Raw genomic sequence first — 14,144 nt, 5'->3', positions numbered from 1 at the left:
GGGCACCGTATATTCACACTTCATGTTCCTGTAACTATGTACACATCATCTATAAAAAGTTCCTTGTTTCACCTGAAAAGCAGCACAGACTAGTATTCACATCTACTGACAGCCATCATAACCTGAGTAAGTGTGCAGTATGCGCAGAGAGGCCTTTATAAAGCCAAAGGAAAAGCTCTTAGTAATGACCCGTTTCAGCTGAGACAAGCTGACCTCCACTTTTGAAATGGTACTTAATCATTCACCAAAATAGCTGCATGTAATAAACCACTTAAAGCATCTTTTTTAGAAAGGTAAAGGAGGCTGGGTGCAGTGGCTCACACCTGTAATCCTGGCACTTTGGGAGGCTGAAGTGGAAGGATCACTTGAGCCCAGGTAGTTGAGACTGCAGTGAGCCATGATAGTGCCACTGCACTCCAGCATAGGCAACAGAGTAAGACCCTGTCTCCCCCAGCAAAGAAAAAAAAAAGGAAAAGAAGGGAGAGGCTAATTTTCTATGAATTCCTTTTTACACTTAATTCACTTTCAATGCTTGCACTTTCAAATGTTTCAATGTTTTTAAAAATGAAGTTTTAAGTCTTGATTCTGGAAGATAGTTCTAGAACTAGCACTAGTCCAATTTCAGAGGTTTTTATTGCACCCATTAAGAAACCATTCTATTTTCATTTAAGTCAAAAATACTTTAAAAGTTAACTTAAAACTTTGGTAGTTTGCTTGAATGTTGCTCTCACATGTACCAGGAAGGCTCTCAAGGTGTTAATATCCCAAAAGAGTATTCATGGGTTATCAGTAAGAATCCTTACTGTGCTGGATCATTAGTTCTCAACATTATATGTATTACCATCCATCCACCTCTAAAGTCTCCTCTGCATAGCACAGAGTTTAATTTTTTCCAATGAAAGAAACTTCAAAATTAAAGAGATGTCATTACAGTTAAGCAATCATGATATCCAGACACCACCATCTTAAGTGGTAAGTAAGATTCCACTTGCCACTATAGACTAACATGAAGAGATCTTTCCCACAGACTAAAGAGCTGGGGCAATTTATTGGCAAACTTTTGAGAACCATATACTTCAAGACTGTACTCATTAAATAATTGCTCCCCCGATCTACAGAATGCAACCTTCCCAACATACTCTTACTGAGCTCTTCGCACATTTCATTGTTACATCAAATTCCTTTGTCTGATAATAGCTCAGTCTTCCTGAGCTCAAACTAGTACATCTACCTTCTTTGTCTTTAAACTAAAATCTTTTTATAATCATTTTTTAAATGCAAAAAGTGGCAATGAATGGAGAAGACCTGAAAGGTCTTCTCTCAAGCTTCTAACAGCTCATTTCAAATATTTGCTGAGTACCTACTCTGAGCTAGAAACAGTGCTGGTACATGAGGACACAGCCTCTGTTCTTCTTAAAGTAATTAATCAGAAGAGACATTCCCATAAGTAAAAAGATTCCAGTATGTGTCATGTGTAGTGATCGACCTATGTATCAGGAAATAATGAGTTATCCCAAGGGAAACATGTTAAAATGTCATCAGTGGTGAGTCTGAGTGATTACTTCCTAAGCTCCTTTATCTTTTCCAGATTTTCTATGATATGGTATAATACGCATTTACTGCTTTTACAGCCCGAATAAAAATCTAAATAACCAAAATAAAATAATAGAAATAGTACTAGTAACATTTATTGACTATTATATACCCTGTGTGCTACATGCTTCACATGCATTATCTCACTTAATAAAATCACCCTATTAAAAAAAGACTGTTATCCGTATTTCAGAGAGGAGGGAGTCAAAATATGAAAAAATTTGCTGGAAATGTCTTTTTCAGCTAGAATTTTTACTTATTTCCTCAGAAATAAGCAGGGGTTGGGACAAAAACAATCAGTTGTGTAAACAGAAAGAGTCAGAAATAGATGCCATTTGTTGGATGTATAACCATAAGCAAGCAACTTAATCTCAGCGAGCCTCAGTTTCTCCTATTGCATTGTATTGCAAATGACTTAGTAGGCCCTAACTCATTTAGGTTCCCAAGAATAACTCATTTAGGGTTCTCAAGAATAAATGATATTATGTATAAGAAAAATAAAGAACTCTTTCTGGCAAATAACTGACAACAGAATGTTATCAGTAGCTTCATCAGTATAATCCGAAAAACCTGGACAAATTATTTAACATCTCTGAGTTCAGTTTCTCTACCTGTAAACTGGGGATAAAAATACCTACACCATGCAGTAACTATGAGAATTACATGAGATAATACACAGTACAGTGCCTGGCATGTGGTAAAACAGTCAAAACAGCTATTATAATTATCCACAGGACAAACAAAATGGAGCTGGCTAAATAAGGTACAGTACATGCATATGACGAAATACTTTGCTGTTGAATATGTAAGGACATGATAAAAATATTGACAATGTATAGCTGTTTAAAAATTATATAGAGTAAAAGTCTTCTTTAAAAATATATAAATATATGTTACAAAATATATGAAAAGTAACAAGAATACATTCCAAGATCTACAATTTGTGGATTTTTTTTAACTAACTCAGTTAAAAAAAAATTAAACAATTCTCACTATTATCACCACCACTGTATGAAGCAAGATGTTAAAGCAACAATTTTTAAAATTCCCATATATATGTATTCAGATAAGCAGGAGCCTCATGCCCAGATACCCCATTCCATTACATTATCACCAGGATTCTTTAACATACAAATATTCTTCTCTGAACATTAAAAAAAGGGATTACTTTAAAACTTCTCAAATTTTAGTGAGAGAAAAGGAGGCTATTTTGTTTCTAAGACATACATTTTTAATTCCCACAATTCCAGGCTTTCACATTTTGTATTGTTTAATACAGAAAAATTATTCTGACTAAAAATAGGAAGAAAACAACATTTCCACAAGGGCAAATTCACCCCAAAAGACTGAGAATTCTAATTCTTAAAAGGAATAAAAATTAATGTCAGGCGCGGTGGCTCATGCCTATAATTCCAGCACTTTGGGAGGCTGAGGCGGGCAGATCATGAGGTCAGGAGTTCGAGACCAGCCTGCCCGTCTCTACTAAAAATACAAAAACTTAGCTGGGCATGGTGGTGTGCGCCTGTAGTAGTGCCAGCCACTCAGGAGGCTAAGGCAAGAGAATTGCTTGAACCCAGCAGGCGGAGGTTGCAGTGAGTCGAGATCATGCCAATGCACTCCACCTGGGCAACGGAGTGAGACTCTGCCTCAAAAAAAAAACCTAATTTTTAAAATGAATATTTCACAATATAGGTGACACTAAAGTCAGAATTCTGAGACTGTGACCAGAGAAGAGTGTCATTAAATTAACAAGAAGAAATACAAAATTATAGTTTCTTAATTTCTAAAAAATTAATAGGCTAACATGAAAGTTATATTCAGCAAAAGGTAGAAATAACTATCAGAGATACTGAAAAAATATGAATCTTGGCTTGGAAAAAACATATTAGATATTATATTGTAAAACAGTTAAGAAATGCTATTTCATTAATTTCAGGGTTTTACCTCTTTCTCTTCCTACTTTCATGGCAAATTATTTATCACTCAAATTAATAACATTTAACCACTGACTACACATGGACATGCAACATTCATTCAACCTTGAAGGTGGGAAAGAAAAGAGAATTCTCAAAAGCACAGAAATCACCCTTTTAAGCTGCAAATTTTACAGAAGCTCTAATACTAAGCAGATTCTCCCCAGCAAAATGCATCTTTTCTTAAGGCACAAAGGTCCAAGATATCCGAACAGTGAAATACAATCAAGATATCTGAATACATGGAGAGCAAATTATTTTAGTACTGTTCTCTCTTAGTGTCCACAAAGTAAGCCTCAGTAACCCACAGATTTTATTTTCAGTATTCTAATACTGTCTCCCTCTACTGTACAAAAAAGGAAATTGAAAGATTTTTATCATTTATTTCCCTTAAGACATAATTAAGAAAACTTCTTTCAATTTGTTTTCCCCCAAATAGTTTTTAGAGTTAGTAATCTAACAAGATTGTTTGTGTGTGTGTGTGTATATATATATTACATGTTATTAATATATAATATATATTATATATGTGTGTATATATATTATACATATATATATATGTATGTATAAAATATGGAGATTCCAGGGACAGGACAAGAAAAATAATCATCCTTTAGAACAAATCCTTAGAATCTAAGTTCTTCAATTCAAAACTTAGGAAAAAACTAAGCAAAGGCGTACTAGTTTGGTTGGGAGTCAAGTGTATGTATGTGTCCTGGGCCAGGCTGAGCAATTAGTTAACTAGGTAAGCTTGGGGAAAGATTTAGAGTCCATTAACTTCAGATTTTTTTCCACCTTCAAAACTAAGAATAAAAATACTCGGCCAGTGTCACAGGACTAAAACTAGAACCCAATTTTGATTGATTCACTGAACTAAGCACCCACTGCGCAATACACATGGCAAGGGCTGCCAAGTTTAGCAAACAAAAATGCAACACAGAACACACTTATATAATAAAAAAATAGGCCAGGTGCAGTGGCTCACGCCCATAATCCCAACATATGGGAGGCTGAGGCGGGTGAATCACTTGAGGTCAGGAGTTCGAATCCTGGCCAATATAGCGAAACCCCCATCTTTACTAAAAATACAAAAATTAGCCACGTGTGGTGGCACATGCCTGTAATCCCAGCTACTCAGGAGGCTGAGAAAGGAGAATCGCTTGAACCAGAGAGGCAGAGGTTGCAGTGAGCCAAGATTGGGCCACTGCACTCCAGCCTGGGCGACAGAGTGAGACTCTGTCTCAAAAAAAAAAAAAACCTAAATAAATAATTCATTGTTTATCAAAAATACAAACTTAATTGAGCATGCTGTACTTTATCTGTGAACCCTAACTGGGGCACATACAAACATACAAATAAGACATGCTTCTGGCCGGGTTCAGTGGCGCATGCCTGTAATCCCAGCACTTTGGGAGGCCAAGGCGGGCGGATCACGAGGTCAGGAGATCGAGACCATCCTGGCTAACACGGTGAAACCCTGTCTCTACTAAAAATACAAAAAATTAGCCGGGCATGGTGGCAGGTGCCTGTGGCCCCAGCTATTTGGGAGGCTGAGGCAGGAGAATGGCATGAACCCAGGAGGCGGAGCTTGCAGTGAGCCATGATCGTGCCACTGCACTCCAGCCTGGGCAACAGAGTGAGACTCTGTCTCAAAAAAAAAAAAGACATGCTTCTTAACCTCAGAGACTTACATAGGAATGAGGGATATGAAATGTATTCATAAACTATGTTGGCCAGGCTGGTGTATAACTCCTGACCTCAGGTGATCTGCCCAACTCAGCCTCCAAAAGTGGTGGTATTACAGGTGTGAGCCACCATGCCTGGCTATTATCTACATATTTTGAGTGATAGTTAAATATTCTTTGAATATTAATTCTATTGTATAGCTTTATTTCTTTTTGAAAATATAAAGGAATCTAAAACTTAGTTACTTAAACTGTAATTTTTCATTGTTCCCTCATAATGAAGTAACATAATATTTAGCGTAATTAAAAAACAAAACAAAACAAAACAAAAAAGCAGATTCATCTTTATGGTAGTTTGTCCTTTTTTCTTTTTTTTTTTTTTTAAGACGGAGTCTCGCTCTGTCACCCAGACTGCAGTACAGTGGCATGATTTTGGGTCACTGCAACCTCTACCTCCTGGGCTCCAGGGGTTCTCCCGCCTCAGCTTCCTGAGTAGCTGGGATTACAGGTGCCTACCACCACATCTGGCTCATTTTTGTATTTTTAGTAGAGACAGGGTTTCACTATGTTGGCCAGGCTGGTCTTGAACTCCTGACCTCAACTGATCCGCCTGCCTCAGCCTCCCAAAGTGCTGGGATTACAGGCATAAGAATCTGCACCCAGCCTAAAAAGCTTTTTAAAGAAATAGAATATATTAGCGGGCTTGGTGGGGTGACATGCACCTGTAGTCCCAGCTACTTGGGAGGCTGAGGTAGGAAGACTGCTTGAGCCCAGGAGTTTGAGGCTGCAGTGAGCTATGATGGCACCACTGCACTCCAGCCTGTGTAACAGAGCAAGACCCTGTCTTTAAAAAAAAAAAACTAAAAGTTACTTTTATTCAATTCCACCATAATTTTTAATAACTGAAAAGACTTGAAGGTCTTCATGCCCAAAACAATAAACATTATACTGAATTAAAGATAAACATTTCCAATTTTCCTTAACTTTTGTCTTAGCCTATCATAAAAAGCCCTACAAGTGATTCAAACTGTTGGACCTAAATAAATGTAATAAGGTTTTAGTAAGGAACAGATAAATAATCATTTTGACCATACTAAAACATACCAAATCGATTTTAACCACACAATAAATTCATTAAAATAGCCTAATAAATTTCATGACTAGAAACTTCCATATTTATGAAAAAATGGTTTTATTTCAGTTCCTAGAGGAACCAGTACTTAAATGGAATTGCTTAATATTTAACTGACAAAGAGCTCATCCTGTGTCCTGTCTCAAATATACTTGGTACTTGAAATTTAACCTAAGTAAATAAAAACATGAAGAATGAAAACTCTGGACTTACCACCTCAGATTCTGAGCCTATTAAAACATAAAAAGGAAGCATTTTCAGTTAACAGCACATTTAAAGGCAAAGGTATTTATATGATTTTTATTGCACGAACATACTGATTAAGCAAGCCAATTCTCCATATCTTTCAACTAAAGAAAAGTGGGTTCATTTTGCCTCCTGAATTCATTTTAGACTCCTTAGTAATTTCTTTTTTTGAGACAGTCTCGTTCTGTCGCCCGGGCTGGAGTGCAGTGGCGTGATCTCAGCTCACTGCAACCTCCGCCTCCCGGGTTCAAGCGATTCTCCTGCCTTAGCCTCCCGAGTACCTGGGGCTACAGGCACGCACCACCACGCCCGGCTAATTTTTGTATTTTCTTAGCAGAGACGGGGTTTCACCATGTTGCCCAGGATGGTCTCAATCTCCTGACCTCGTGATCCGCCCGCCTCAGCCTCCCAAAATGCTGGGATTACAGGCGTGAGCCACCGTGCCCAGCCTAGACTCCTTCATAGTTTCTTACTGATATGCCATACCAGCAATCCACCCAAATCTCCTTTTCAACCTAGGAAGCTAGGCAAAAAACAGTATATTTTTGGAAGTCTACATTTAAGGAAACATGTACTATTTAAAATAAATTATAAAGGTAAAAACAAATTTGTTTAAACCAAAAAATTTCAAATGTTTGCTTCTTTTTAAATTGAAATACCATGGGAGATCTACATACCATTCTGAGCTTCTTGACACCTTTTAATCCAGTCACTGAAATTAGCATCTGCACCTAGAAAGAAAAACCTATCACATCACTCATCTGCATAACCTATTAATCAGCAAATACTTATTAAATACCTACTGCATCCCAGGCACTGTTCTAGGCACCGGGGAGTCAGCAGTGAATAAAACCTGTCTTAACAGAACTTATGGCAAACTCTGTTATAGCTATAAACATACCAATAGTTTAACATTTAGTTCTTCATCCTGAAACATTTTGATTTTTTAAAATTAATTTTAACTACAGTCAACCTCACTAATTTCATAGGTATAAATAATGTACATTTCCCTCAATCTCTCTGCCCTTAGAGAAGCTTCCTCACCCACACAACAAAGTCAGATCTAAATCAGACTCCCAAAATGCCATTAGTTAGGGTGGGGAGGAGGCTTGGTAACTGGGAGCTGAGTTGAGGTCCATAAGCCTTTCCCAGTCCCAACTCGCTCTTCAATGCGGCTACCTATTCAGTCCACTATTCTCTCAGTGGCTTTATCTGTTCCCATCCCTTTCCTACCAACACCAAGAAGTATCTTTAAATTCTGTGAAGTTTTCTCATATATCCAAGTTACATGGGGGTCAAAAGGCTACAGGTGATAAATTATATACTTACAGATAATAGTGTAAATGTATGCATAAACAAATTATTCATTTCTGGAGACACAGAACAATGATTACATTTATACACAGTGCATAGTGAAATACGTTAAAAACCTTGAAAGTACTCTAAATAAAAGCCTACTAATTCAAGTTAACTCCAGCCAAGAGTAATCTGGAAATTTTAAACTAAAAATCTCTTAAAACAAAATTTTCTAATTTACTAATTTATAAAAGAAATACAACTACATGGACCTTAATAAAAATTTTAAATATACTCTCTCACACACACTATATTCTAGGGAAGAGGGTTTGAATAACTTATTATTTTAAATAATCAGTAACTAAAACCAAGCAGTCTATCACACAAAGAGGGGAAAAGGTAATATTCTGAGTTATAAATTTTTTACCCTGTCTGATAAAAATAGAAGCCTAAAAGTTTAACTTAAATTTTTCCTGGATTTGAATTTAAAGATAAATTTGTTTTTTAGTGAAATATCCTCGATAGCAATTTTACCAAAGAGGCCTTCTTCTGAAGGCCACCTCTGAAGTAATTAGAGAATAAATGTCAGTGGCATGATATTAAGATATTATTCGCAAGGTGAAACCCCGTCTCTACTAAAAATATAAAAAAAATTAGCCGGGCGCGGTGGCGGGCGCCTGTAGTCCCAGCTACTCGGGAGGCTGAGGCAGGAGAATGGCGTGAACCCGGGAAGCGGAGCTTGCAGTGAGCCGAGATTGCGCCACTGCAGTCCGCAGTCTGGCCTGGGCGACAGAGCGAGACTCCGTCTCAAAAAAAAAAAAAAAAAAAAAAAAAAAAAAAAAAGATATTATTCGGCCGGGCGCAGGGGCTCACATCTGTAATCCCGGCACTTTGGGAGGCTGAGGCGGGTGGATCACGAAGTCAGGAGTTTGAGACCAGCCTGGCCAACATGGTGAAACCCCCATCTCTACTAAAGACAAAAAAATTAACTGGTTGTGGTGGCACGCACCTGTAATCCCAGCTTCTCTGGAGGCTGAGGCAGGAGAATCACTTGAACCCAGGAGGCAGAGGTTGCAGTGAGCCGAGAATGCACCACTGCACTCCAGGCTGGGAGACAGGGCGAGACTCTGTCTCAAAATAAAAAAAAAAAAAAAGAAAGGAAGGAAGGAAAGGAAGGAAAGAAAATGAAAGAAGGGAAAGAAAGAAAGAAAACTCAAGAAAAGAATTTAGGGGACAAGTGCAGTGGCTCATGTCTGTAATGCCAGAGCTTTGGGAGGCCAAGGCAGTAGGATCACTTGAGGCCAGGAGTTCAGAGACCAGTCTGGGCAATGTAGCAAGACCTCATCTCTACACAAAAATGTTTAATTAGCTTAGTGTGATGGCACGTGCCTGTATTCCCAGCTACTCAGGAGGCAGAGGCAGAAGGACAGCTTGAGCTCAGGAATTCAAGGCTGCAGTGAACTATGATGGTGCCACTGCACTCAAGTCTGGGTGAAAGAGTAAGGCTCTGTGCCCCCAGGTCCAAAAAGAAGAAAAAAAAAGAAAAGAATTTAGGCAGGAAACTTTTCTATTGCTCTTAAAAGTAATAAGGCCTAGAAATGCAGAGGATGAGGTCAGGCATGAAGGCTCACGCCTGTAACCCCAACACTTTGGGAGGCTGAGGCAGGTGGATCACTTTAGCCCAGGAGTTCAAGACCAGCCTTTGTAACAGGGCGAAACCCTGTCTCTGCGAAAAAAAAAAGCACAATTTCGTCAGATGTGGTGGCACGTGCCTATATCCCCAGTGACTTGGGGGGCTGGGGTGGGTGAATCACTTGAGCTCAGGAGGCGGAGGTTGCAGTGACCCAAGATCACATCACTGCATTCCAGCCTGGGCAACAGAGTGAGACCTTGTCTCAAAAAAAAGAAAATGTAGAGGATGGTACGACTCATGTTTTTTCAGGGGTTTCAAGTATGTATCAAGGCACTAGATAACTTGACTCTGGAATTTGCTAGGAGTGTAGATATGCTGTCTTCCTGACTGAATAACCCTATTATTCACATACCAAAACTGAAACTGGGATAAGCAAATTTGACAATAAGCCCTGTCACCCAGACCTTTCCTTTCCTAATTTGTAGCTTCCATTTGTGTAATCAGGCCTAAAATCCCTTTTTTGAGTAGGTATACAGCAGAAAAGCAAACATTCAAAGCAGTACAGAGTTAGAATTTAACATATAATACGTAAGAGCAGAGTTTCTTAACTCAGCACTACTGATGTTTTGAACCAGATACTTCTCTGTTGGGCAGGACTGTCCTGGCCATTATGGGCTGTTTCGTAGCACCCCCTGGTTTATACTCATTAGATGTCAGTAGCTCATCCCCCATCCACCAATCATGATAATCAAAAATCTCTTCAAACATTGCCTAAAGTTTCCTGGGAAACAATTGTTTCCAGTTAAGAACCACTGCTTTACAGAATTGTGATAAAACTCTATCATAACATAAAGATAAAATAATAGTACAAGTAGGATTATGTAGTCTACAATTTTCTGGGATTACTCACAACCTCTTAGTATTTTTCCGATTTTAAAATTCTTGCTCTCACAATTCCTATATATGTCTAAATATCCACAATGCTGTGATAATTTTCATATATTCCCCTCAAAAATATAACATTAAAAATTAACAATACTCTCAAAACTCTGGGTTTCTTCTGTACTCTCTCATAATTTATCCAAATGTACACTTCACTTCTCCATAAAAACCTTATTGTTAAGATTTCCCATCTCAGCATTCTTAATAACTTAAAATGAACAGACTTCTGATCAAGAAAGCAAATTAAACTTTCATTTCTCCATTAGAAAAAACAAAGCCAGGCCAGGTGCCGGTGGCTCACACCTGTAATTCCAGCACTTTGGGAGGCCGAGGCGGGTGGATCACGAGGTCAAGAGATCGAGACCATCCTGGCCAACATTGTGAAAAATTAGCTGGGCATGGTGGCACACGCCTGTAGTCCCAGCCACTCGGGAGGCTGAGGCAGGAGAATCACTTGAACCCAGGAGGCGGAGGTTGCAGTGAGCCAAGATCACGCCACTGCACTCCAGCCTGGGTGACAGTGCGAGACTCTGTCTCAAAAAAAAAAATAAAATAAAATAAAATAAAGAAAAGAAAAAAACAAAGCCAGACTAAGTAGAGAGAGCATGTTAAGTGTTTCCATATAGTTTTTTACTTCTAATGGTAAGTTTATCTGTGGTTTAAATGCTAAAAGGCTAATTTAACCAATTTTAAGTGATCTCATATCTGCGATCAATATGAAATGTAATTACAGTGAGAAAAACAGGTATTGGGTTTCTGTAATTAACTTGAGATTAACATTAACAAAATTCAGCTTTGGTATTTAAGACAGAAATGGGTAAGTTTATAAAACCATAATTTAATACTTACTAATTTTTGTCCTCCTATAAAAGTTTCTAGAGCAGCAGCATAGTTTTTTTAATGGTATTCACATATCCTGCATGAACATATTTAAAACAAATTAACACACATACAAGATCTGGAAAATAGCCTTCTTTCTAAATGAAAACATCTTAGTATTTTCTATTGTTGAAAGAAAAAATTTATTTTAAGTATATGTTAGTAAGCCAAGAGACTTTCTAAAATACTGTTAACATCTAGTACAATTTCCAGTAAAATTCAATTTTAGAACTTACTTCAGAAGGAATTTCACTTTAATTGTACATACTTGCTTATTCCAAAATACATACAAAGGAATTAAAGCAGTTTCTTACTGAGAGAATAAAGTTACACTTATCAACAGAAACAAGGTGGGATATAAAGCACAGAGATACAGAGCTTTCACACCATTAAGCGTAGCCTATTCAGCTTGGTTGAAGAACAGGATGTCCTCTAGTCAGTTAAATATGGTAAATTCCAAATTTTAAATAAAAAAAGAATGTGAAATCCATCAGTTTCATCTATACCTTGCAGTTATTTCAATCATCGCTATTTTTAAATATATTAAGTATAGATCTCCATCACATACTACGGTTAACAAAATAATAGAACTATAACTTTATATTTAAAATTGAATCATATCTCTGCTATAAATACAGAATTTTACTACTTATAAAGCTTACACTGAACTCATTCAACAAATTACACATCTCCTATTTACAGTCCAAGCTCAACAAAAAGAGTAGCTATTGCATACCCTTTTCTCAGCACAGCAGTGGAATTATTTGGATTGAATTCGCGAGACTTCTTTGCATCAGCAACAGCAACTATGTAGAAAAAGATGGGTTTCTGGCCGGGCATGGCGGCTCACGCGTGTAATCCCAGCACTTTGGGAGGCCGAGGCAGGTGGATCACGAGGTCAAGAAATCGAGACCAGCCTGGCTAACACAGTGAAACCCCGTCTCTATGAAAAAAAATTAAAAATTAGCCGGATGTGGTGGCACGCGCCTGTAGTCCTAGCTACTCAGGAGGCTGAGGCAGGAGAATCGCTTGAACCTGGGAGGCAGAGGTTGCAGTGAGCCAAGACTGCGCCACTGTACTCCAGCCCGGGCAACAGAGCGAGACTCCGTCTCAAAAAAAAAAAAAAAAGAAAAAGAAAAAGATGTTTTTTTGTCAGTTATTTACAGATTCTAGCAAACACACACAGAATACTGATCAGTTTTAGATTTCCAAGTTTTCGAGTTAATAGAAACGCCAAATGGTTTTAAATTAGGAAAAGCTAATCCAACACAGAATTCAAATAAATATTACTCTTGTACCTTCCTTTTGGCTTAACATTTAGCTTCCTTCTTAAAGCTCTTCGGTCAGTGAATAAAGCTGTGTGACAAAATTCATCTCCTTTTCTCATTAGCATCACTTATGTAATTTGGCGGGGTGCAGTGGCTCCCGCCTGTAATCCCAGCACTCTGAGAGGCTGAGGTGGGCAGATCACCTGTGGTCAGGAGTTTGAGACCAGCCTGGCCAACATGGTGAAACCCCCTCTCTGCTAAAAATACAAAATTAGCCAGGCATAGTGGCATACACCTGTAGTCCCAGCTACCTGGGAGGCTGAAGCAGGAGAATCACTTGAACCTAGGAGGCAGAGGCTGCAGTGAGATGAGATTGTGCCACTGCACTCTAGCCTAGGCAATAAGAGCAAAACTCCATCTAAAAAAAAAAGATATTCAGTTTTTCCCTATCCAGATTCTTCATCAGAATAATTTTTAAAGTTACACAGTACAGGAACACATTATTTTTTTAATATAGATGGGGTCTTGCTATGTTGTCCAGGCTAGACTCGAACTCTTGGGCTCATGTGATCCTCCCGCTTTGGCCTCCCAAAGTGCTGGGATTACAGGCGTGAGCCACCATACCACATTCTTTTTTATAAAAAAATACAAAGAAGAGCATGTCATTTGAATACTCTGTTAAACAGTAAATGTGATACTATTCTTTATCAGCCTACTCAATAACTATGAATGAAACCTATATACATTATCCACCCACTGAACGAAAAAAGAGACATCCATAAAATTTAAATAGGTGTTGCTCAACATGTCTGTCACACTTGAGCTACTTTACCTTGTATGAAAGACCAACTCAAAAATCCTTAAAGACAACCTTTATTTTATTTGATTAATTGGTCATGAGTAAAATGTATAAGTAACTTATTAAAAAGGGGCAATATACTTTATAAGAAAAATTACCACAGTAATTCCCAAGAAGAATGTGACAATAAGCTCTTTGACGATAATATTGTGCATCATCTGGTTTCTGTTCCAAAGCCTTAGTCAGCTCCTACAAAAACAAACATGTTGAGTGTCAGTAAAAGTTTTTTAAAAGCCATCAAATTCTAATTAAAACATCATTTTTAAACAAATAACTTATGATCAGAAACTATTTGGAGGAAAGATAACAGGGATGTAATCTTGGAGTTTTTCCTCGTAAGAGGATCTCCCCGGTTTCTCGCGGTCCTGCTAAAACGCTGTCAACCTAGCGCTCCACCAGAGAGGCCCGTTGGCTTCTCGGGAGGCGACCGAGGGAGCTCAGGAGGCGGGGAGGCTTTTATAAGAAGCGAAAGGACGGCCTCAGGGGTGGCCGGGAACAGCCTGGAATCAGCTGGAGGACATCAGCAGGACTGAGGAAAGGGCCACCACCAGCGTGAGGAAAGCGGGGAGAGGGCAGAACGCGGCAAATGGCCGCGCTCGAGGGCTGGCGGGGTCCCAGCGAGCAGCGGCTGGGAAACA

General features: G+C 38.5%; 1 protein-coding gene across 1 annotated transcript in view; it reads right to left on the bottom strand.

Annotated features, from left to right (window-relative positions):
- The window catches only part of NOL6 (nucleolar protein 6), a 49,276-nt gene extending 35,132 nt beyond the window's left edge, over positions 1-14,144 (bottom strand). The window contains exons 1-5 of the mRNA XM_008955496.4: positions 13,605-14,144; positions 12,116-12,322; positions 11,350-11,416; positions 7,307-7,360; positions 6,597-6,613 (exon numbers count right to left, since the gene is read on the bottom strand). The gene's annotated coding sequence lies outside the window, so the exon portion shown is untranslated. The remainder of the gene's footprint in view (positions 1-6,596; positions 6,614-7,306; positions 7,361-11,349; positions 11,417-12,115; positions 12,323-13,604) is intronic.

The sequence above is a fragment of the Pan paniscus genome, chromosome 11 (assembly GCF_029289425.2).
Source record: "Pan paniscus chromosome 11, NHGRI_mPanPan1-v2.0_pri, whole genome shotgun sequence".
In the NCBI taxonomy this organism is placed as follows: domain Eukaryota; kingdom Metazoa; phylum Chordata; class Mammalia; order Primates; family Hominidae; genus Pan; species Pan paniscus.
This window is presented reverse-complemented; position numbering and strand designations above follow the sequence as displayed.